The sequence below is a fragment of the Pinus tabuliformis genome, chromosome 8, assembly GCF_031772625.1.
Source record: "Pinus tabuliformis cultivar Carrire ecotype Pingquan chromosome 8, CPIR1, whole genome shotgun sequence".
In the NCBI taxonomy this organism is placed as follows: Eukaryota; Viridiplantae; Streptophyta; class Pinopsida; order Pinales; family Pinaceae; genus Pinus; species Pinus tabuliformis.
Window position 1 is genome coordinate 1289605492 of NC_142294.1, and position 23479 is coordinate 1289628970.

The 23479-nt window shown below is 35.6% G+C and overlaps 1 pseudogene; it reads left to right on the forward strand.

Moving 5' to 3' along the window:
- Nucleotides 1–626: 626 nt before the first annotated feature.
- Nucleotides 627–7276, forward strand: LOC149240168 (G-type lectin S-receptor-like serine/threonine-protein kinase At2g19130 pseudogene; annotated as a pseudogene).
- The last annotated feature ends 16203 nt before the right edge of the window (nucleotides 7277–23479 follow it).

Genomic DNA, 23479 nt, shown 5'->3' on the forward strand with positions numbered 1-23479 from the left:
AGCAATAAATCTTTTCATCACTCACCTTCTTTTTGTTGATGACATTTTGATTTTCTCTAATGGATCACATAATGAACTTAAGGAGATAAAAAGCATTTTCGATCTATTTCTGAAAGCTATTGGCATGCAGATAAATTCTAGAAAATCTCAAGTTTGTATGACAGATATTGACAGAAGGGAAAGATCCAGGATGCTCAATCTTTTTCCTTTCCACCACCAACCACTGGACTCCCCCTTCAAATACTTGGGGTTTTGGTTAAAGCCGGCAGCATACAAGAACGAGGATTGGAACTGCCTCATAGCAAAGCTAGAAGCCATAATTACTCATTGGAGTTTCAAGTGGCTCTCCAGAGCTGGCAGGTTGACCCTCATCAAATTTGTTTTGTTAGCCATTCCAGTATACTGGGCTGCTTTAACCTGGGTTCCCAAAGGAGTGCTGGAGAAAATCAGAAGGATTTGCTGCAGATTTTTATGGGCAGGATCAAAAGAAACCTCCGTTCTCCCTTGGGTGGCTTGGGATAAGCTGGCTAGGCCAAAGGCCAAAAGAATGAGGAGGATGGGGATTAAAAAGGCTCCCCGAGTTCAGTCTTTCCCTGGCAGCTAAATCAGGCTGGAGATTAATCTCGATGGAGAATCTTTGGACAAGGGTGGTCAAAAGAAAGTACATAGATCCAGCCCCCTTGGAAGAATGGATCCGGAGCCAGGAAAAGAAAAAGAAGAATGTCTCAGCCATTTGGAAGGCCACGGTGGAGGCTTTCTCTGTGATTGAACAAGGATTGGCATGGAAGATAGGAGATGGAAGTCATTTAAGAATCGGCAGGGATCCCTGGGTAGGTTGTAATGAAGCCTTTGCCTTGTCACCTGGCTTTCTCAGACATCTTGATAGTAAAGGCATTTTTACTCTAAACCAGGTGGAGAAAGTAGGCCACTCTACTATATGGGGACAGGCTTGGAAAAATGATGAAGAATTAGGAATAAACATCAGGTGGAAGAACGAATGGTGTTCTTTCATTCAAGAACTACATCGTTCCAATGTCAGGCTTAAAAACGAACCTGATTTGCTGATATGGGCGCAGGGGAAAACAGGTGAATATTCCCCAAAAGATGGATATACCTTCTTAATGAAAAAGAAAGGTTGGGGAATACCAGAATGGTGGTCGAAAAACATTTGGAAGTTAAAATGCCCAGCTAAGGCCAGGATTTTCCTATGGTGCATGCTTAAAAGGAAAGTCCCAACTTGGGATATTTTACGAGCCAGATACTTAGTTGGGCCAGGGAGGTGCCCATTATGCAAAATAGAAGAGGAATCAATAAGTCATCTCTTTACATCCTGTGCATTTTCAAAAAAAATCTGGGAGGAGTTAATCAGTTTGCTCAATTGAAAGGCACAGTGGGGGTTAGATCCTTTGGAAGAAGCTTGGAGAAGATGGTGGCAGAACTACCCGGAGGGAAACATGATAAATCTACCTCTTATCTTTTTTTGGGGAGTATGGCTAGCGAGAAACAAGAGCCTGTTTCAAGACAAGGACACTCCCACATCCGCCATAGCCATTAATTGTGCAGCCATTTACTCTGCCATCCCAGTCCCTGAAGCAAAAAATCCTCAAAATCAACACAAGCCTGTTATTATCCAGGAGGGAATTCCATGGGCCTTTTTTGACGGAGCATCCCAGAATAACAAGGTTGGAGCAGGACTGTGCATACATTTGAATCCTGATCACTCCCTAAAAGCTTCTGTAGGGCTAGGACCTGGCACAAATAATTTTGTTGAGCTGACTGCCTTGCGCCTTCTTCTCTGCTGGTTACTTCAAAGAAACATCTTCACAATTCAAATCTTCGGAGACTCTTTGAATGTCATAAAATGGGTTAATGGGAGTGCTTCATGTCAAAACCAGATTCTGAAGATTATTTTAGAAGAAATAATGTTTTTAAAGTCATCTTTTAACAGCTTTACCATCTGCCATATCTACAGGGACAAAAACGAGGAAGCAGACCAGCTTTCTAAGGCTGGTTTACAGCAAGATTTGGGTAGCTGGTCAATAGTAGAACTCAGTCAGGGGCAGTCATCCACCTTTTTCCAGCCCCCTTTTGCTCCACCACAATGACCACGGCACGTCTTTCTTTTTGTTTGCAGTTTCATGGGCACAATGATACAGCTTCTATTTATACTATAATTTTTTGAGCACTACAAATGCAGGAAACTCTATACTTTTTTATGTACTTTTCAGCTGGTTTAAAGTGGTATTTACAGTCATGTAAGGGGTTGTTTTCCTTCTCAGAAGGAGACCCTAAAGTATACTTTGTTTTAATTGTACTAAGTCTCCTGAAGGGAGAAAGACCAGACAGTTTCTATTAGCTTTTCTTTTCAGCAGTTTCTGGACATACTTTATCATCCACAATCAGTCAAAAAAAGACTGAGTTTTATGTTGTTTCTTACAGAAGATCAAAACAACAATCATATGAGCCATCAGGATTGCTCAAGCATACATAATGTAACTTTTTATTTACTTAATAAAAATAATTAATTAAAATAATTAATTCATCAATAATAATAAGAATAAGTAGTAGTAATAATAATAATAATAATCAAAATGCATTTATTAATAAATAATATTGATTAATAAATATTTTAATTATTAATAATTAATATTTGTTAATAAATAATAATTATTGTTATTATTAATAAAAGATATTGATCAATAATTATTATTAATAATATTTTTATTTTTAATATTATTATTATTATTTATAATTTATGTATCAAATATTTAATATTATTTAATTAATTATTGATTATTATTTAATTATTAACTATTTTAATTAAGCTCAACTACATTTAATTAAATGTAATTGTGCTAATATTTTTTTTATTATTTTTTTAATAAAATATAAAAAAAAAATCATCATTTTTTTGCCTCAAACATTTTTCTAAGACCTATGCAACGACAAAGTGCTATAAATTGATGCCGATTAAGACCAGATTCTTATAGACTGCTACGAACTCCGTTGAAATAACATAAAATTCCGTTAACTAATCATTTTTCTTTTTCCCCATTTTTATTTTTCCCACTTAAAAAAATAAACAGTCGATTTGTATGAGCGAAGTCCAAGTAGACCGAAGTTCAAATCTCATTGAGTACAATGACCTGTTGTGGTGGCAGCTAAAGGGGTGGATTCCCCTTTCGGGTAAGTCTGCTCTTGTTAAAATTATAAGAAATTAGTATATTCGACTTGCAGGTGGTTGATTATGCTCTTAGTGTTACAGCTATGAGATTTGATCTTTGATCTCCCATAGATTCGATCTGATGGATTCAGCGTGTAGTTAAATAAATAAATAAAAACCACCTAATTTCATTATCCCAATTTTTTTTTAACCGGGAGCTTCGAATCCCGACTAATTGATATCGCTATTGCTGATTTCCATATTACCAGAGCCTACGATAAATCCCTGTTAGAATTCATGCTTCTGCGCTCGTTGCTTTCCATGAAGGCATGGAATTTGACAGAGGAATTGCCCGACATGGGGCAATGCCGTCAAAACTCTCCAATTCCCGTCATCAAAGGTTGTTGAAATTCCTAATGCAGGGACAAGTTCATATTAATTCTAGAATTAGTATTAAGGATTTGATATTAATTTCCGAAGTAATATTAAGGAATTATTAATTTAAATTTAAGTTCTTCTTACAAAAATTTAAATTTGTTTTCTTGAATTGGTCAGAGTCATTTTTAAAAAAGGGGCCTAGGGTTTCTACTAACGAAATAATTATTAATATTATATTAGTTTTTATTATTATTTAAAATATGATTTTTAATTACTGCTATAAGTAAATAATAATTACTACATTGCTTTTATAAGCAATTAATAATAATTAATTTGATTGCTATAAATAATTAATAATTAAGTTGATTGCTATAAATAATTAAAGTTTTACCAATTTAAACGTATTTTAAGCATTTTTGTTGAAATGTTTTTTTTTTTGGGGGGCTATTCTGAAAATTTTCTGAGACATTTCAATATAACAGGTAAACTACGTCAGTTATTTGTCGATTTAATTATTAATAACTTGACAATCGCAGGGGACGCATATACCCGTATAGACTCGTTCAGATAATTTAGTAGATTTAATTATCAGTGACTGACAATTGCAGGCGACTCATATAACCTATTGACTGGTTTAAATTTTGCAGGCGACTCTTATAACGTATTGACTCGTTTAAATTTTGCAGGCGACACTTATAACGTATTGACTCGTTTTAATTTGGCAGGCGACTCTTATAGCGTATTTGACTCGTTTAAATTTTGCAGGCGACTCTTATAGCGTATTGACTCGTTTAAATTTTGCAGGCGACTCTTATAACGTATTGACTCGTTTAACTTTATTAGTCCATTTAATTACTAGTCACTTCACAATTCTAGGCGAGTCATAGACTGTATTAGTGTATTTAATTACCCGTCACTTGACAATTGAAGGCCTACTCCAATATACCGTATTGACTCGTTCGAATTGAATAGCCTCTAACATTCACCCTATCCATTTGTTCAAATTGGGCAGATTACAGGATTCTAGTTCGGGATTAAGTTAACGCACAATACCAGTGGCTTGTTTTCTTCAGTTGGTCACTTGACAATTGAAGGCCTACACCAATTCTTCACCCTATCCATTTGTTCAAATTGAATAGCCTCTAACATTCACCCTATCCATTTGTTCAAATTGGACAGATTATTAGATTCACAATACTAGTGGCTTGTTCTGTTTCAGTGTATGCTGTCGCAGCAGAGCAGCTAATTGATTTCATAATGGCTACTACAATTTGCATGATACAGCAACACCCAGACTCGCGGGTTCTGTCCTGTTTTTTCCTCTTCTTCGTTTTGCTACTTCACATAAAACAGGGTGACGCCGCTGACGCAGCTTCAAACAACATTGTGTTAGGGGCCTCTTTGAAGGGCAATGAGACCCGCGTTTCCAAGGGCGGGAAGTTTACTTTGGGATTCTTCAATCTCATCAACAACAACAACAATGTTAAAAATTGGTATGTGGGTATTTGGTATGCCACTGCCTCACCACAGACAATTGTTTGGGTGGCCAACAGCGAGCAACCACTGCAGAACAACTCAGCCGTTTTCAATCTCACAATGGACGGTAGTCTCCTCCTGTCTTATGGGGGATCAATCCTGTGGTCCACGAAAGGAAACATGAGAAAACCTTCTTCTGCTATGATAATGGATTCTGGTAACTTGGTTGTTCTGAGTTCGAAGAATAGCGCTGATATCATCTGGCAGAGCTTCGACCATCCGGGAAATACATGGTTACCAGGGATGAAGGTTAGTATGAGCCAGGCTGTGACGTCGTGGCGGAGCCCTTGGGATCCGAGACCTGGGCGCTTCTCCATTCAGATGGATCCAAAAGGATCCGACCAATACGTTTTGTTGTGGAAGAATCGAATCAAGTGCTGGGAAAGCGGTGTCTGGAATGGCCAAGTCTTCAGCGAAATTCCGGAGATGACGCATAATTACATCTACAATTTCAACTTTTTCGATAACGGTTCGTACAAATATTTCACTATTTCTGTGAAACCCAAGTTCACGTCCTATCTGACACGTTTTGTCGTGGAAGAGAAGGGACAACTTCGACTGTACATTATGTTGGGAAATAACAAATGGAGCATGTTCTGGGCACAGCCCACGGATCAGTGCAAGATGTATGCCCTGTGCGGCGCTTATGGATCATGTAACAATGACAATCTCCAGTCCTGCAGCTGCGTGACCGGCTTTGTCCCTAAAAACAGCCATGCTTGGGAGTCGCAACAGTGGTCGAGCGGATGTGTTCGGAAAACGCCATTACGATGCATCCACGCCAGAAATGAGACCATCACCGATGGATTTGTAGAGTTGAGTGGCAAATCTACGCCCCCTGAAGGGATTCCATATAGAGGGGAAATGCAGTGCCAAGCGGCCTGTCTCAGCAATTGTTCGTGCACTGCATATTCCTTCGTTGCTAACGGCACTTCGCAGACGTGTGTAATGTGGTTTGGTGAATTGCTAGATATCTACGATACCTCCAATGGGATATCTCTCTTTTTACGCTTAGATGCCTCGGATTTGACAGGACTCTATAATGCCGACAAGAAAGTGACTTTGGCCGGCGTAGTGGGTGGCGTGGTGGGCGGACTGGGTGCAATTCTAGCCATACTGCTGCTATTTCTCTGGTGTTGTAGGCGCCCTGGTTTGTCTGCAACAGAATATGCGCCGGCTGCACTTGCTGCATTCACTTACAGAGATCTGCAGATTGCAACGAAGAATTTTTCTGAGCGTATTGGAGGTGGAGGCTTCGGCTCGGTCTTCAAGGGGACTCTACCGGACGGTTCTGTCGTGGCTGTTAAGATGTTGGAGTGTGTGAACCAAGGGGAGAAGCAATTCCGCATGGAGGTGAGCACCATCGGAATTATACAGCATGTGAATTTGGTTAGGCTGCGAGGATTTTGCACCCAGGGCTCCAGAAGACTGTTGGTCTATGAATACATGCCCAATGGCTCCCTCAACTCCTTACTCCAGAAAAGCCAAAGCGATGATGATGAGATTGAGAAGAAGGTGCTGGACTGGAAAACGCGCTTTAGCATTGCCGTGGGCACTGCCCGGGCAATCGTGTACTTGCATGAGGAGTGCAGGGACTGCATCATCCACTGCGACATCAAGCCGGAAAACATCCTTCTGGACTCTATGTTCTGCCCCAAGGTGGCCGATTTCGGGCTGGCGAAGCTTCTGGGCAGAGAGTATAGTAAGGTGCTGACCACAGTTAGAGGAACCAGAGGGTACTTGGCCCCAGAGTGGCTCTCCGGCCTACCAATCACCGTAAAGGCCGACGTCTACAGCTTCGGCATGACATTGCTCGAAATAATTGCAGGCCGAAGAAACATGGAAGTGGATTCAGAATCCAGCGATCAGGTGTACTTTCCTGCGTGGGCTGCAACTCAAATCAATGGCGGAAACACAATGGAGGTGCTGGACAAGAAATTGATGAACGATGCAGACGCAGAGGAGGTCAAAAGGGCCGCCATCGTTGCGGGATGGTGCATCCAGGACGATGAACATGCGAGGCCATCGATGAGTGAAGTGCTGCAAATATTGGAAGGTATTGTAGACGTGCCCCCTCTCCCACCGATTCCCCTCTCTCTACAAACATTTGCATTAAAACCCGACAGTCTGGTGCTTTTCTTCTGGGACAAAGATACTTCTGCACATGCAGTACATGCACGCAACAGCGATAATTCCTAGAATCCGCTGTAGAACCTTCACAGAGTATTGTCTGTTTACTTGCAGTATAGAATCATTCTCAACCATAAAGATCCCTTTATGATGGACGAGTCACGAAAACCCTAGTGACCTTCTGGATAAAACGAATTCAACGCTGCGTTAGTATATCATTGTTGCATAACGATTCGCAGGTACAAAAAGCTATATAATTGTGGCGATTTAATTTGTATTTCATTAATACTTTAGTTATTTTTTTATGGATTTGAATTTATTTATTTCTAGCATTTAGAAAATAATATTATAATTTAATCATGCACTTTTTAAAATTGTTTTAATATAATAGTATATATTTTTTATGGAAAAAAAAATACCATTCCATATTTTTGGAAATTTAAAATATATATATATAACTTATAATATTTGTTTTTTATTCAAAAAAATCTATTGATATCAATTCACAATAAATATCAAAATATTTTATTACATGTTAAGTTATATATAATAGTTAACTAAATTATAATTTTATTTAAGATAATAATTATTATTAATGATAAAAATAATTAGTTCATAAGTTAAATATATATTTATGTTAAAATAATATGTAACAATATTATTAACCATAGAGATCCATTGGTATTTAGAGATTTTTAATATGTAAATAAGTGTTACATGGAAGAGTAGTCCATGCCACTTAAGTGGTAATTATGTTTTCATAAAATTTGCAATTTAATATATGAAATGGAAAAATAAATTTACAACTAAGGGGCATGGAGTTGTATAAATTTTGATGGGTAATAATGATGGTGAGCTAAAAATATGTTGTACCAATTAAGTGAGCCTAAAACCCACAATGTCAATCTTTTGGTCAAAAGGCACTTCCTTAATCCCAATTTAAGAAGATAAATCCCTATGTAATCCTCGTTTGAAATTAAGTGGGAGGATCCTCAAGGGTGGAGGATTTCCACAAAAACCACTGAATTCAAGAGTTTTGGGTATAACCCCAAAGCCAAAGCTTTCCATATAATATGTACAACCCAAACCATAGAACAACCATATAAAAAACTCTCCAATATAACAAGCACATGAGGAGAAATTACAACTTTAAAGGCCTTACCTTTCTTGTAGCTCCTTTGGAATTATTCCCAACGATTTCCCGCAACAAACAAACCTTTGATGCCTCGATTAACTCATAAGCGACCAAGGTCTATGACCTCGGTTCTCTGGCTTCCTTATATGCACAACATTAAACCTTCTGGGATAGTTCAGAAATTATGCCACATACCCATGGCCCACTTGTCGTTTCTCTCTTTATTTTTCATTGGATGTTTGTTTTCGCCTTTCCACATGAGCTTGGATCTATGCCACCCCAACCTTCCTCAACTATGTGCTCAACTATTCCTTTGGTGAAAAGATATGCTGTAAATAGATATGCAGGCCCCGACTCCACTTGCCTTGCTTTTTTCTCGCCTTCCCATACTCAACCTGGCCCAAATGCCATGTTTGCCTAGTCCTCTTAAGCCCAGTCATCTCTAAAAGTGTGCAGAGGTTTCCTCTTTCGTGAGACAAATTCAGGGAAATGGAAACATTTCCTTTCGCTATTGATCCCAGCTCTTGTGAGCTATCATCCCCAGTCCTTTTCTAAATGTGTGCATGCCTTTTTCCTCAGGGATGAGTCAACAATATTTGTGGCCCACTTTGCTTGTTCCATGCAAAATGTTACCATGTCACCTCTGTCCTCTTCGTATTGGCCAATCTTCACACGTTGACTCGATGCCTAGTCAGCCTGGTTGTTTCTTTGTATGTTCTTCTCTTTATCTTTTGAAGGAGACCTTTAAGGACATGTCATCTCGGTGCCGCTAATTGACGATATTTTTTTGATAGAACTCAGTTTTGTCTCCTCGACCTTCATTAATTAAAGTACTCTCAAAAAAGTCCTAACAAAACTAAGTCTTTTTCTCCTCTCCATTACATTTTGCGCTCGGATTCTACTACAGACTCCCACTCTTTCGTCTGCTAGCTCCACTTAAGTCTCACACTTCTTATCTCTCCCTCTTTTGGATATTGGATTCCACTGCTTCTGTTGTGCCACTCTAATATTTCCTATAATTGGTCTTGTCATAGGTTTATTGTCTCAATCACATCTTTGTCATGGACTTGCACTCCTCTTTAATTCTTTTTTTATTCTAGATCATTAACCATTCTATGAATCAATGATAAACAACTTTGATCATCCTTATTTTAAAGGGAATGGTTTTTCCCATTTGAAAAGCTCTCATTCCTCATCACAGATTCTAATGCCCGTTCTCAAAATTCTCTCCCCTAGAGCTTAAATCTCACCCAAATATGTAATCAAAATCAATGCTTGATGACTATAGGGAATAACAATGCATATAATAGATAAGGCTCGATTTACACAGATTCCAACTACTCGACAGAATGTTCACTTATATTATTATACATACAATTTACAAAAGGCCCTTCCTTGGCCTAATTTACATTAGTTCATCCCTTCTCTGTCTTGTGGCCCTACTTTTCCTCACTCCTATACTCTAAATCTCTCCACACTTATACTTACACATTACATCCTTTGATTACATAATTATACATTAAATCCTCAACTATTCCTATTTCTGGATCCTCTTGATCCGCATATCCATCAAGAGACCTAACTTACCCTCAACCCTCTCGAACTCTCTAAAATATTCTCAATACTTCTCCTGTTTAATATATTCATCACTTATATACATGAAAGCATAGGAAAATACAATAAAATAATTAACTAGGGAATCAACTTCCTTGCTAATTGAAAGACCCTTATCTCTAGTCAAAATTTGTTTTTACTTGGAGGTAAGATACTCTTGCATCATTCTCCCAAGGCAGAAAAATTTCATGGCCACTTGACCATGTGCCTTCATATGTTAATAAAAATCTTCCTGGATCCCAAAATTTATGTTACAGCTGGTCTTTTGCTCTTTTTTGTTACTTTCATGCTTTTGTTGTTATCTCCTTTCCTCTTCCAGGTTTTCGAATCTTATGTTGTAGTTGTCCACCTTCTTTGTTGATGTAGACTTGTTTAGCCAAATGCAATATGTTGTTAACCTTCCTTCTTTCTGCAATATGCCTCCTCTGAGACACCTTCATCATTAGCTTCCTCATTTCTTCAATCTCTATGTTTAGATGGTCCTCTGGTTGATACATACTCTACAAATCTCTATTGCTTTCTTGGTGAACTTTTCTACTAATATTCCTCATTGGTTGTTACTGCACCTTCACCTCATTTTTCTTCAAACTACCAAAACTTGTCACTTTTGCACTTTATTCGTCTCTTGGTTTTAGATTGTCCAACCAATCCTCTAAAAATCTATGGTCTTCTACGAGATCACTAACATTTACGATGCTAGTCTTAAAATTTATTTGTCATTAAATTTCTCTTCCTTACTCTATCTTCCATATCATCATCTTCTTAAATAAATTTAGCACCTTCATCATCTTCCATGGTAGCTTCTAATAATTGTCCATCGTTGTCATCTGCAAACACATGCTTAAGCATGAATTCCACAATCTCATCCATCTCCTCCAACATCTTCATGTCTTCATCAATCTGTATACACATGTCAATTGAGTGTTTTTCATTACCTGTAATCACACAAAAATCATTATTTTAAAAAACACAAGGCTCCTTAGGCTCATTTAACGTGTCTATTAGCACACCCTCATGGTGATCTCAACTAATCCAATAGTTAATCATACTCTCAATAAATCTCTCTTCCACATCTTTGGATTATTCTTCATTAATGTACAAGCCTTGTCCATAACCAATTAAATTATACTAAACTGCTATGAGTAATTCCTTCATCTTCTCATATATTCTTACCTCAAATATATTTGTAGTGGGGGCCATCTCACAGTATTTTGCTTCATTGTCCAACCATACCTTTGATACTCATGGCTTTTCTATCACAATTGCTTCACATGAATGAATTCTTCCCTTAATTCAACCATCCCCTTCTCGAATTCCTCATCACTCATCTCCTTTATTTCAGCCACTTTAACATTCTTTCTTCTTTGATTGCGACTTTCCTGTGAACCTATCACATGACCATTAATAGTCATATTTACCTTTCCTTCGTATGAACTCTCCTTGTCCACCTGTGAGCTGAAACAAGCCTTCTTCATCATGTAGCAAGTTTTCCACTTGCCACAGTAACAAGTTCTCATCATGGTATCCTTCTCTTGTCTTTCTCTTGGCAATTCTACCCACACTCACTATGGAATTACCTTTGGAAACTTCTACCCAAACTTTGCTTTTGTAAGTTGTTCTCTTCTAGTTCTCTGTAGGAGAACCTTTTCTTCTCCTAGAGCACATATACTCATCTTTCAAATTTTTTAGGTTTCTGCAATTTCATCAGCTCACTTCTATCTTCTCCTTGTCACTATCCTTGCTTCAGAAATTTCATCTTGATGTTGGGTTCCTATCAAACACAAATACTTATGGCCAAGGTCAACATAAATCATAAATACTTGTCAATATTCTCTTCAAGACCTTATTCTTTTGATAGTCCTCTACACATCGCCTCCGTATTTTCATTATGCATTCCTCCGTATATATTCTCCCATTTAAGAGCATTTCAACCTGCTCCATTATCTGAAACTTTTAACCTTCCAAAATCAACTTCACAGGAAAATAAAATTCTTATTCAATTTCTATCCTCCCAAACAAACATCCTCCAATCCAGAAACAAATTTTACACTCACTCAATGCCTTAAAGAAAACAATTGTTCTACCCGCAGTCATCTATTTTTAGTAAAAAATTAAAACAACACCCAAACCTACTTTTCTGCAAAGTCTATTTCTTCAAAGAGCTTCATGTATCCTCCTATTGTCGTTGCTACAACACCCTCCAAAATTTCACTACATTCAAACTTTGGAGTGTACTTTATCGACGTGTCAAGCATCTCTTTCATTGTCAAGTGTTGTTTCATGTTTTCCTATGCGTTTGAACATTTCTTGAATGTTCTCAAGTGTCATCGCACTAATTAGAACATCTTATGTGCATTTCAGGGTCGTAACATCTTTGTTGTTGTAAAATGACACTTTTTGGTCACAATCGCACACACTTCACCCATTGTACTTGGGGAGTGCATGCAAAGTGGAATTTTGATGTATAATTATCATTGTTCAAGCTTGTCTAAGTTTTCTAGATGAGTTGTTATGTGTCACACATGGTTTTATGTCTAAAACATATCATGTTTGCCCCTTTTCCTATCTTCTAGACTTAGAAAATTTGTGGTTTCAAAGAAAACCCATTGAGGCCAAGAGCACATGAGCACACTCTGAAACCTTGATCAGGAATCCTTCATTTTTCGGAAGTGCGCCATGCACCCTCCAAGAGCACAAAGAGTACTCCTTAAGCCCTTTCTCCTTCCTTGTTCTCAACTACACCCTTCAAGAAACCTAGTCTTTCTTTGAGTGCACTCCTTTGGGTTGAAGAAGTACACCCTCATTGAGCGCATGGGAATTCCCTAAATTCCTTAAGCTCAACCCCTCAGCCTTCCACAATGTGTCATGCACCCTCCTGTTCCTTTGAGCGCATGACCACACTATGAAGACACAAAACTCCACCCTCCATCGTTCAGACTTGCACCATGCTCCCTCTTGTGCCTCTTGAGTGGATGGGCACACCTCGAAGGCACAAAGCCTTCCTCCTTTAGCCTTCAAGAGTGATCCCTATGCCCTCCCTCTCACCCTTATGTGCACAATGCACTTGGGAAGCCCAATGCCTTCCCCTTTTTCCTTTGGACTCGCGCCATGTGCTTTGCCTATATTTTCTCTTTCTCTTGAATCAATGAGCGCATGTCGAAGCCCTGAAGCCTCCACCTCTTAGCCCTTCATCCTTTAGAGGTGTGCCCTTGTGCCAAGAATCTCTTGTTTCTCTTTCAAAAGCGCAATGTTAAGGCATCAACCGAAAATCTACATGAACATGTTAGAATAGGACATTTTCACGTTGACGGTTGCTTGTCAGGACTGATTGCAGAAACAAGTATTTCAGGAACATCAAGGTAGGCATGCATGAGGATGATCGAGTAAAAAAGACAGACAAAGGAATAATTAAAGAAAAAAGAACACCTTGAAATCTTGATGATCGAAGCACCCTAAAGACTCCAAGATCAAAGACCCTTTCGAGGGTGCAGACATCAATGATCAGAAGTTGCATGAATAATGAAGACATAGGTGGCAGCCATGTTACTACTGAAGAAAGTCCATGTCATCAGTCACTATTAGTCCCAGTGATCAAATATAGTGACTTGTCATTTTTGCATCATGCGATGATGTGGAAGTTATAATGTAATATTGTAGTCATTGTAAAGACAAATAAGTTGAAATCCAAGAGTCATATGTGGACAAAAGATCCATGGAAGTCTAAAATAAATGTTCATAATTTATGCCTAAGTTTAACTTCTCTTGGCTTTATGTGTCCAAATACAACCTCCCTTATACTTGAGAAGCTTGCATGAGGAAACCATTCCTAAATGAGAAGAGGACACAGAGAGAAATATCTAGGCAAATGATAGTGAAATTCTAAAGGGAGTCTTTTTGGATGTCCAAGTTAGCCAAACTATGAATTATAACATAAGGAGGATCCAAGTCTAAGGTACGAGAAGGGATAGATCTCATCTAAGGTGACCATTGTATTGCATTCTAATTTCCATAATGTCACATTTAGTATATGTCCCATAACATTTGTTACCATTTGAATGCATTTTATTGGATTTGGATTCCTTAGAAAATATAACTTAGACCTAGTGATTTAGTCTCATATATATTTGGTAGTAGTGTACATATAAGTTCTTTGGTTGCAATGTCTATAATATATAGTTGGGAATAGTAAGGACAATATATCTATCGACTGGAGTGGGATTCTTAGCAACTACATCAACTAGGATCTATAATACACTTTATAGGTAAAGGTATGCAAGTCACGCCTCTCTTCTTTTAATGTATCAAATATTAATAAAGTCCAGATGTAGGGAATCTATTGAATTGTACATCCTTTTATCTATACAAATTTTGGGTTGATCTATAGAGTATAACTCTTAGCCATAGGAAGAAAATTTGGATAATGATACCTTAGGAAGTTAGGGTTTGTTACTAATCTTGAAATCACTTCCCAATGTATAATATTGGTAATTTTACTATAATTTTTTTCTTGAAAAACTTCAAATATCTATTTTTTTTGTGAAACTAAGGAGATATATAAAGATACATGTGGTGAAATTTTCAAGTACATATTAATTTTACTTTCAAAGATACCAACTTTTGTAGGGTAGGGTTGGTAACTAATTCAAAAATCAATTTTAGATAAGACATATTGATATTTTTGTTATAACCTTTCTTAGAGAAATTTTATACTACGAAATTTATAGCACTTTGAAATAAAATACTAAAGTACCTTTGGTATAAATTTCATCATCATATTTGAAATTATGGAGATGCAACATGTTGTATAGGTGTGTTCATGAGAAAATGTAAAAACTAAACAAGTTTGGGAATGTTACTATAAGTTTCTCCTAGCACCTCAATTTTTTCTCATACTTATATAATTGCAAAGAAGGCATGCCATCATATCGTATACCAAAATTTCTCACTCATAACCCATGTCCATTTGTTCTTGCATGTTGTGTGGTGGTAAGGGTTTAACATTGTCACCTTTCATTCATTGAGACTAAATCTCCTGACCTACTATCTAGCTTACATGATTGTGCCACATTCCTTATCGAGGGATGTGGTTCCATGACTAATATCAAAGACACTAAAAAGATTGTTAAGAAAAAAATGTATAATTACACTTCGTCTCATCATACAAGCTAACTAAACCTACTTGTCTCAAGTGTCTTTGCCCGAAATATGCCAACACAAGAGTAGGATGATATTTGACCTTGACCAGAGCCTTAGCACTTGCTACAAACATTTGACGAAAGAGGGAGATGCAAAAATGTGAGGCTTTGACTTATCATGTCATATGAGACCACACTCTAATACCACAAACAATCATCTATTGTAGACCAACTCCCATAGGCTCCTATCCATTTTACAAAAAGTGATTTGATTTGAATTATTGAATTTAAGGAGTCGATTGGGATTATTTTGTTCCACAAGTGGAGGAAAATGCCAACAATAAAGTGTTTCATAAGTGCAAGCACCACGTTTTACAAAGATTGAATGCAACTATAAATGTAGGTGTCACGTTTCACAAGTTAAGGAAAAATAGTTTATCATTTCTTCTTATTTGATCCAAGTCACCTTAGTTGAGAAAAACAATTTTTAATGTAAAGAAACAAAACATCCAATGTACCTTCATAATTTTATTTTATTTTTAATTTCATTTTCTATAATTATCATATGTGGTGATAGACAATTCATACAATAAATTTTTAATCATATTTTATAACAAATTAAATAAATATAATTTAAACATTAAATTTAGACAAATATTTTATAACAAATTAAATAAATATAATTTAAACATTAAATTTAGACAAAAGAAAGTTATTATTGAGGATTCTATTAGTTGATTTAAAAATAATTAAAATATACCACATCTTGTATTCTCAATTTTAAAATTAAAATTTCCAATTAAGAAAATAATTAATATACCCCTTTCAATTAAAAAAGAAGAAGAAGTACATATCAATATAAAAAAACTACTTTCCTATTGTATAAATCAAAGTTTATATACCAAGCAAAATTCAATTGACTTTAAACTTCAATAATATACCATACATATTGAAACTCCATTATCTCTTGGACTTTAATAATATATAATGTTTTAATAATATATCATACACATTAAAACAAACTCCATTATTTGAAGAGAATTTGATGATATTACTCGTTTCTCATGCAAACAGAGTACTTTGATATTTATCAATTTAGAATGACGGCATAGCTCTTCGAGCTCGAACTGCGAACATTACAGAAAAGAGATACACCTACATACAAAGACAACGCAATTCCGAACACCATGTGGTAGCAATCACCGCTATATTAATCTATGATAATTATGAACACCATGTGAAAGAGGTGGGGAAAACAATGACCAGATCGTATAGTATGTTTTTATGGGATAGTTTTGGTATTTCATTTTATTTACTGTTAATTTTATTTCTGAAATTTGAATTGTTTTATAAAATATATATATTACATATTATATTATATTATACTATACTATACAATACAGTGGGTGGTAATCATTATGATTGACTGTTATACGAATTTATGATAATTATGAAGATCATGTGAAACAGGGAAGAAAACAATGACCAGATTGTATAATATGCTTTTTGGGGATAGTTGTGATATTTCATTTTATTTACTGTCAAATTTATTTCTGAAATTTGAATTGTTTTATAAAATTTGAACTTTATATTTAATGAAGATTAGATATTACAAAAATTATTATTCAAAATTAAATATCATAAACATTATTATTCAATAAAAATAAAAATTTATATAAATTAATTAATTTATATTAACATTTCTGTATTATCACAATTATATTTCAAAATTCTTTTGGACACATGCATAGAGAAGTTTTAATATAATAAAGGTTATCGCTCTTAAATTTTTATAAAAGATGTGGAGAAGATTTAATATATCTATATAATTTGGGTGATAAGTTCATATTAACATTAATTTTAGTTTACATCAAATTGATTTTCATTTTTTTATTTAATCTTTTTTTCATTTTTTTAAATATTTTTTTTTGTTTTTTGTTTTTCTAAATTATCTTGTAAGTTAATTACTAATCTAGTATTTTTCAATTTATATCTAAAGCATATCAAAGAAATAAGTTATTAATTAATTTATAAAATAGTGTTTAGTATATGTCTATCACAAACCATTTTAGTGCTTTACAGCATAAAAAATAACCACTTTACATCTATTTTAACATTAGATCTACCAAAAATAAAAAATATCAATTTTTTTTATTTTAAAAAAAGTTTGCATTTTTATATCTAAAGCATATCAAAGAAATAAGTTAATGATTAATTTATAAAATAGTGTTTAGTATATGTCTATCACAAACTATTTTAGTGCTTTACAGTTTTTATGAAATGCATAAAAAATAACCACTTTACATCTATTTTAACATTAGATCTACCAAAAATAAAAAATATCAATTTTTTATTTTAAAAAAGTTTGCATTTTAAGAAATTTAATATAACTTAGATATATTTGGTAAAACTATAATGAAAATAGATATATGATTATTTAATTATTAATTATAATTTTTTTGATTTAATTTTTATATAATTAAATAAAATCAAAATATTTTAGTTAGTAATTATAATTATTATTTTTCTTATTTTAATTTTAATTTTTGTATACATATTTACACACTGACGGACGGACAACTTGGAAGTAATTGGCTACTCAGATTCTGACTTTGCTGGATGTGTTGATTCACGCAAATCAACATCAAGTTACATTTTTATGATGGCCAGTGGAGCTGTATCATGGAGGAGTGCCAAGCAGACCTTGATTGCCACTTCCACTATGGAAGCCGAGTTTGTCTCCTGTTTTGAGGCTACTTTACATTGTGTATGGCTTAAGAGTTTCATTTCTGGGCTTAGAATTATGGAGTCTATCTCTAAGCCATTGAGAATATATTGTGATAATTCAGCTGCTGTTTTTATGGCTAAAAACAACAAAAGTGGGAGTCGAAATAAACACATCGACATTAAGTATTTAGCTATAAGGGAACGTGTTAAAGAAAAGAAAGTGGTCATTGAGCACGTCAGCACTGAGTTGATGATCGCCGATCCTTTGACTAAGGGCATGCCACCATTTAAATTCAAGGATCATGTAATGAATATGGGACTTGGTTCCATTATGTAGTTTCTCATTGTATGGACAATGTTATTTTAATGAAATTCTTAATTATTGTGATGTTTTTTCTCATATTCATGTGCACCTTAAGTTGATTTGAGAAAATTCATTTAAGAAGGACCAAGAATAAACATAAGGTTTATTCATTAAGAAATTGTTGCCACATAAATTATAATAAGAATAAATACATAGTAATACATGGAAGATAATACTCGTCATTAGAGGACTTATCGCCATGATTCATGTATCTATTACTTGATACAGATTATCAATGGGTTTTAAGATGAGACATTAAGTTTGGAAGTATGGACCAAGTGGGAGAATGTTAAGCTCCATTAATTTTTTTTGACAATTGCTGCCTACAATTCTGGAATCCAACTGCAGTCTTTCCTTAATTTCTGGAAACCAACTGCAGTAATTTCCTTAAATTAAGGAAATCAACTGCAGTAATTTCCTTAAATTAAGGAAATCAACTGCAGTTAATAAATTTATTGTTGGGAGCTACTGAAGTGGTCCATTACTCCATCTGGAGTTCTCTACCTTGATCTGTGGAACACCTGACACATAGCCATCATAAGCTTGATGGAAGCTTGGCTATAAATTTATCTGTTTGGTCCCCAAGCTTGTATCTCAATCCCCTTCAGTTTTTTACACCATCTAGCTGAGAGAGCAGAGCTTGGAAGTGCCTTTAGACTTTCTGTATTCTTTTCTTTTTGCTTGGATTGAAGCTGGAGTGCTGAAGAAAAGAAGCAAGTGGATTGTGGTTTGCATCGAGAACATCACCAATGGCTGGAGGTAATTTATATTTCTGGGCATTAAGTTTTACGATTCTTTGAGTTTTTCTGCATACAAAATCGTTGTTGCTAAAAAAACTAACATTGGTATCAGAGCGCCTCATGATCATGGATTTTTATCTTAAACGGTTTTGTTAAATACGATAATCATGGCTTAGAAAACCAAAAGCATAAGAAGTGTAAAAATTACAAATACAAAGCACTTCAAAGTATTCGAATCGCACACCAAGGCAGAGATAAATGTTTATGCTCTGATACCAATGTTAGTTTTTAGCAATAGCGATTCTGTATGCGGAAAAACTCAAAGAATTGTAAAACTTAATGCCCAGAAATATAAATTACCTCTAGCCATTGGTGATGTTCTTGATGCAAACCACAGTACACTTGCTTCTTTTCTTCAGCGCTCCAGCTTCAATCCAAGCAAAAAGAAAAGAATACAGAAAGTCTGAAGGCATTTCCAAGCTCTGCTCTCTCAGCTAGATGGTGTAAAAAACTGAAGGGGATTGAGATACAAGCTTGGCTATAAATTTATCTGTTTGGTCCCCAAGCTTGTATCTCAATCCCCTTAATTTAAGGAAATTAAGTGGAATTTGAATAATGGGATGACATACAATATTTATATTGAGAAATATCCCCATTACGTTATGCAATCACATTGAAGGAAAATAGTAATAACTACCCATTTGACTTTTTATTTGAAGTTTATGTGTAATCTCTTCTAGGTGGGATTGGGATCATGGTCCCTAGCATTACCATTTTGCCATAGTTTCTTCTTTGTTGAATTTCATTACCATCCCAATAGAGAAATGTATTGGAAGCCTCAAGTACAAACTAAAAGCAAGCATATTAAGAGAATTTCTAGAGAGACCTAGCAAATAACTTACAATAAATTTCACTTACATGGCATTGTAATCTAAGGAAAAGTATGCATGGTTACTAGTATTAAGGACATCAAACATTCACATATCAAAGAGCATAAGTAAAGGGAGAAGGAAAAGACACAAGTAGTAGAGAAATAATGGAAGAACACTTTGTATTATATCTCTTAAAAGCCAATAAGTACCTAGACATTGATACATTTGCAGATATTTATACCTTTTCGAAAGAGTTACAACAGTTTAATTGTCCGACCAAACGTAGCTTGATACAACTTAGTCGTCGACTTAACACATTTGCCGATCGACTTACAATATGTTATTTTCGACTCAACTGGGCTAGTTGCCTAATTCGACTAGCTTCTCCAACATCTACCCCACCATTAGAGATTTTGCAACAACCAATCCCGTGAATGGATTGATTTAACCATGTAATTTCGTCATGTAATTGAATTTTAAAAATTAAATGGGTTGAGCGAGGGACACAGATTCCAAAAGGTATAGGGAGGTCAATTTCTTGGGAAATGCAGCTTACTTATTGGAGGGAGGAGATATATAGTATTGGAAAACCACTAAAGGTTGGTTGTTAATCATTAATTGCACTGGAACTGTGTGTTGAATAGAATGACATTGGTACATTTATTAGCTACAAAATAAAGGACAAAGCCCATGCTGGCTTAGGAAACCCAACACACAGCAAGAGGACTAAAATTATGTGTTGTCGATTCTGGACTCATAGGAACTACAGAACAATAACATTTTTTAGAGGAGAGGCTCAACTTCAGGAGAGGGCCATAGAGAAAAAGGGGGAGAGCTCGAATTCTACATAGGAGCTCGCTAAATCTGACTATGATTAAGAAGAAAAGGAAGGGATGAAGATGTGAGGAATTCTTGTTAGCAAAGGGTAGAACAAGCAAGGAAGGGGAGGGTTGATTATAATTTATAGATTTTGAACGAATAGATGAAAAAAAGGGGGGCTCGGATTATGTAGGGGATACAACAAAAAGAGTGAGAGTGAAACAACTGTAAGCCATAGAAACAAAGTTGGGAAGGGATCTTGACTCAATAGTGACAACCATAGAAAACGAAACGATAAGAGAGAGTTTGAAGTGGAGAGAGGAGAGAAAATATGGGAAAGCTCGAAGTTTGTAGGAAGAAGAAAAGTAGTAAGTTTGATCTCCCCATCACATAGCCATAAGAAAAAGAGTAGAGAAGCTTGAATTTGTAGACAACAAACTTACAAGCAAAAAGGAAAAGAGAGAGACAACACAAAGGTGGATACACGCAACAACAAGCCTTTGGTTCTATCCGTTAATTGTTTAGCCATTAATGGGTGGATGCATTTGGAATATTGAATTTCCTGAGCATCAGTGAACTGTTTAGCAGTTTGTGGTTGGAGGAAGAGGAACCTTTGGAGTCCCTATTTCAGCTCGTAGAATGGTGTTTATTCCCTTGAGCAAGACCACCTCAGACCCTTGTAATATAGCTCGAGGGTGACAATTGTAAGTAGCTTGGTTGCATCTTGTCTATGGTTGGGTGTAGAGTTGAAGTCTCGAACTCATATTCATTGTAATCCAAGATAAGTTTCCTAGAACATACTCATGTGTAGATATCATTTTGCAGTGTAAAGGAATGGCGTGTTATTTCTTGCATGATAAGTTTGGCTTACTTATGTTTATCTATTGAATGGATGGTAATGATCCATGCAAGGATGTGTGAGTGAATATGGATGTTTCATGTTCTCAATGGCCACTAATGAGTATTTACATTTCTAATGTGAGCTGATATTATTCTTGTTTGAAGTTTGAGTTGAGTTTCATTGCTTAGGTAGGCTAAGTGATTATGTTTCTTGGCAGTATTGAAGAGTTTTTGGAATCAAGAAATGGGGTTATGAATTGTGAGTTGCCTCTGTCTCTGATGCTCAACCAAAGTCTCCTTGCGGATAATATATATATGTTGATCATCCCTTGATAGCTTGAATGAATTGGTTTATTCCCATGTATTTAATCCAACATTGCATCCCTATTATGCACATGAAGAGCTCATATTTCTCATAGATGTATGTTCTCCTCAATGTGTGTTCCTTTGTATGGTAATGGTAATGAAGTCTAGGTTGAGAACCTTAATGGATTACATATGCTAGAAAGTGGGTTTGGAATGCATTGCATTGTTTTTATGAAGTACTACAGGAATGGCATGTAAAGCATATTAATTGTTACATAAATTTTAGCATGAGTATCTTTATTGACTACTCATGTTAATGAGGTGCACATGTTCATTGTATGGGTTATATTTCTATGTTGTTGTCAAGGAATGTGGTTTCTTGTTTGTAGGAAAGGGAAGTTGGATTACGTGGAGTGACTCTTGTTGAATGGTTAATACATTGATTATATGCATGGGATGGCTTGTCACTTATATTTATATATTGAATGGTTGATAATTACCCACATGAGATTATGTGGATGAACGCAAACATTTCACGGAGTTATTAGTCTTATATTAACATTATGACGTTGGGAAGGGGTTCACCACTATTAGTGTTGGGATTACGCTAGTGATATGTTTGAGCTACGAGGAGAATGTCCTTATAGTCTAATTGTTTTAGAATGATGACTGAATGTTATGAATTGAGCCCTATTATCATGGAAGTGTTGTAATTTCTGCATTGCTAACTCCATGGTCGTTTGCTTGTTGTTAATAACACTAGTTGGTGCATCTATTTCACTTGGGTATGAATGTATGCATGGCCACGTTCTTCTATGTTCACTATTTCTCAATTAGATAGAATGATAGAGCCAAGAAGGCTAATTTTCATGTCGTTATAGAGTTTTTTGTTCCTCTGTGTCTTTAGGAGAATCACTCTTAAAATGAACTATATTTTTGGTGACTTTCCTTGAGGGAATGATCATCATTTGTTCATGAGAATTTTCCCTTAGAGTTCAATGGCCCCGAGGTGTGGTTATCATACCTTAAAATCCCTTAGAATGCTAAAAAAACCCTTGAAGAAAACTAGCACTGGAATGCATTTTAATGCTAGAAAAACAACAAAATTTGTAAGTCTTTAATGCATAGGCCAGAGGTTAGGACCTTGACCTAAGTTGGAGGTCAGGGGTTGGGGCAATGCAAAAGGGAGTAGGAAGATGGCTTGAGCTGACCTCAGCTAAGTTGGAGGTCAGACATTGGGACCCCAACCAATGTCGGGAGTCGGAGGTCGAGGAAGCATTAAAAAGGTAACTAGTGGGTAGATTTGTGGGTCAACCTCGACTAGATTGGGAGCATGGAAAATTTTAGGGGCTAATGTTCGTCTAGTGGGATAATTTTCCATTATTTTTCCACAAAAAAGATTCGCCAATTTCCAATTTTTATAAAAGGTGATTCGCTCAAATTTAAGAATATAAATTTATTTTACCTTAAAAATCGCCAACATTATATAGAGACTATATATAAAATCATTATAAATTTGAATAATTTTACAAATATATCAATAAACATTTTATAGTTTGCATATTAGGGATTAGTGAGATTCACCAATGTTTTTAAACTTCAAGAAAATTTTCCATCCTTAAAATTTTCCTTGCTTGGTGTTGGGTCTTGAAAATGTCATTCATTTCCATTACACTTTTACTATTATGTCCATTATATCACCTCCATTTCACTACTATGT